The following is a 3,271-nucleotide window of genomic DNA, read 5'->3' on the forward strand; positions in this document are numbered from 1 at the left end:
CATGAGACAGAAAGAGAGGGAAAGTGAGAAAGCAAGTTACCAGGTCCAGGATTCAAACTGTGGTCAGCCATGTGATAGTCCAACACCTTACCCCCATACCCCCAGCCAGCCCCTCAGCAACTTTCTTTTACTTTCATAAGTGTACTTATCTATTTCTTCAGAATAACAGAGAGACAGAGATGGCACCCCAACATGGAGACTCCAACAGGGTCTCCATGCCACGATCCACCCACTGGGTCAGCCAGCCTAGATCATGGACACACACATGCCTAGCATGCTCAGGGCAATCCCAGAATACAAACGCAAGACCTTGCCCACGTGGGTCTATCTGCATCCCCACTGTGCCACCACCAGACTCCTCACTCTATTTTAGAACAGTAGAAACCAAAAGGCAGAACTTGATGCGAAGAGGGAGAAGACGGGTACAGGTAGAAGGGGGCCCCACCACCTCTGTTCTTGAGTCCTGAGGCGGCTATGGTCACAAGGCCAACCCAGACCTGTCCCAGCTGGTTTCACAGTAGTTGAAATCTTCACATTTTCACAATCACCAACTTACTAGTTGTGCAGGTAGAGTTGGGTGAGGACTTGTGGTTACAGAAAACAAGACTCTCTCTCTGTGTCAGTATTTTTACGCCAGTCAGAAATGCCCTTGCCTGCAAGTTAGGGGCCAATGCAATTTCAGGCAGACAGCACATGGTGAGAAGACAGAAACACCTTTAACTTTTTATTTATGTATTTTTTATTAGGTTTTTGCCATAGGGCATGTGCTTGCAGGAGAGGGGCAGAGAGAGTGAAAGTGAGAAACCTCCCCCCAGGGGATATGGCCATGCCACAATCCCTTCTCCTCTGTTCTCCTCCTGGGATCTTGGCTGTGATTGTCAAGCTGCTAGGTCTAGGACTTGAACCTTAGTCGGCCATGTGGGAGTCCAGTGCCTTAACCACCATACCACCCAGAATTCTCTCTAGATACCTGCTTCTGTCTGCCCCAACCCTAGCAGAAGCTGGTGTATCCTAGGGCAGAGGAATTAGCACAGGATTGGAGGTTAAAGGCGCCACAGTACCAGAAACCTGTTTATCTGCATTCAAGTCTGAGCTCCATGGCTGTGTAACTGTGAATAAGTAGCTCAACCTCTCTGAGCTTTGTCTTCAAACTGAAGTTAATAATCTCTGCCCTTGACCTAACTGATCAGACTCCGCCCCACGCCTCTCTATGGAGGACTAGACCATGCACTGAGCTATCTCCTGCTCATTTCCTCTTATCATTTATTTTTTAAAAGTTTGTTAGAGGCTGTGCACATTCACCAGAGAAAGAGAGACAGAGGGAGAAAGCATCCTTCACTTCTCCTCCATTTCTCCATCTTGTTGGGATTTGGGGCATGCATACACATGTACTCTACATGTTTCTCAATCCTCTGGGGCCAGGACTCAAACCATGTGGCCATCCATGAGGGAGCTGGCTCTCATAACCACTGGATCATGGGGCCAGTCCTTCTCTCCTCTTGAAGATCTCACAGGCACCTAAACCCACTTGTGCAAAGTTGGACTTGCCATTTCAGCCTCCAGTCCGTTATTCCTCACGTGCAGTTGGCATGCCCCACATGCTGCCCTGTCTCTCACTAGCATCTCCATTTGCTCTCCAATGACTCTGGGATTCTTTTTTCTTTTTAGAGAGAGATTTTTGCTATAGGGTGAGTGCACTCGCCAGAGAGCGAGAAATCACACCACAATCCCTTCCCCTCCATTCTCCTCTCAGGATTTTGGGCACACATGCACTCGCACCTGGCATGAGTTTCAAACCACCAGGTCCGGGACTTGAACCACAGTTGGTCATATGGGAGTCCAGCACCTTAACCACTACACCACCCACTGGTCCCCACAACCCTAAGCTCTTTGCACACCAGCTTCAGGACAAAATCCAATTCCTTAATGGACCTGGAAGCCCACAGTGCTCTGCTCCAGCCAGCCCCTCTCTGGTTACACCTGGAGAGCCCTTAGCTAGTGAGATGCCAATAACATGTCTCGCATGTTCTCAGCTTCCTCTGCCTCAAATATGTCCCCCACTTACCTGCCCAGGTTAACTCCTAACGATGCTTCAAGGCTCTGCTCAAGCCTCACCTCCTCCAGGAAGCCTCTCCTGACCTTCTAGGTGAAGGGAGTGACCTTCTTCCAGGTTCCCACAGAACCCAGAGTGTCTCACAGCAGAGAGCTCACTGCGCTGTACTGAGGCTGTCTATGACTCCCACTCAGACTTGCACTTAGCACGTAGGAGGTGCTCGAGGTTCGGTCAATGGGTACACACAGGACGGAATGACTGATGCATGGAAAGGCAGGAGGAGCCCTGTGCTGGGAGGCAGGGACCAGGCTCTCATTGACTTTGCCATCAGCTCCCCTTAGCCCAACCACGTGGCCTTCCAGTTCCTCTTCCCTTGAGCTGCTGACCCCTCACATGGAGAAGCCTGCTGTCCTCTACACGCATGTGCACACGCACACAAACACACACGCTTTGGGCCGTAGCATACTGGTGGAAACTGGACCAGAAACGCCAGTCCCCCGGGGCCACCTTAGAGGTGTTAGGACTTGTTTTGTGGGTGCTGTGAGGCAGGAACAGGCAACTGCAGCAACTGCCAGAGTCCACATCCTGCCAGCTGGCTGCCCAGAGCTGGCACCTGCAGACTCCTCTCTTCTCTCAGGCCAGGACTGGTGGAGTCCCCAGTGTTCTCCCCGCTCCACACACAAGTAGCCCACTCCCCACCTCCAAAGCTGGTTATCAGGGGCCAAGGGAGACATGGGCACTGGTAAACCTAGATGCTCAGCTCCTCCCTCCCTCAAGGTTTTGGGGCACAGCAAGGCCACAGAAGCAGAACATTCCTGTTTTGTTTTTCTTTGAGAAGTTTTTGCTATAGGGCATGTGCGCTTGACAGAAAGACAGAGACAGAAAGCGAGCAATTACCCCCCAGGGGGGATGGCCACGCCGCAATCCCTTCTCCATTCTCCTCTCAGGATCGTGGGCACGCATGCACACGCGCCCAGCGTGAGTTTTAAGCCACCAGGTCTGGGATGCGAACCAAGGTCAACTAAATGGGAGTCCAGCGACATAGCCATTACGCCAACTGCTGGTCCCCAGATTCCTGTTTTTAAGACACGGCATCAGTGGGCCTGGACCCCACCTAGTAAGGAGGACCCCAGCTTCCCATTTCTCCTGGCTCTACAGGTAGGGAGTCAGGCAGAGGTGGGGCTCAGGGCTGGACAAGGAGCTGAGGCAGCCCAGCAG

Source organism: Tupaia chinensis, unplaced genomic scaffold (genome assembly GCF_000334495.1).
Source record: "Tupaia chinensis unplaced genomic scaffold, TupChi_1.0 Scaffold000477_1, whole genome shotgun sequence".
NCBI classification, from domain to species: domain Eukaryota; kingdom Metazoa; phylum Chordata; class Mammalia; order Scandentia; family Tupaiidae; genus Tupaia; species Tupaia belangeri.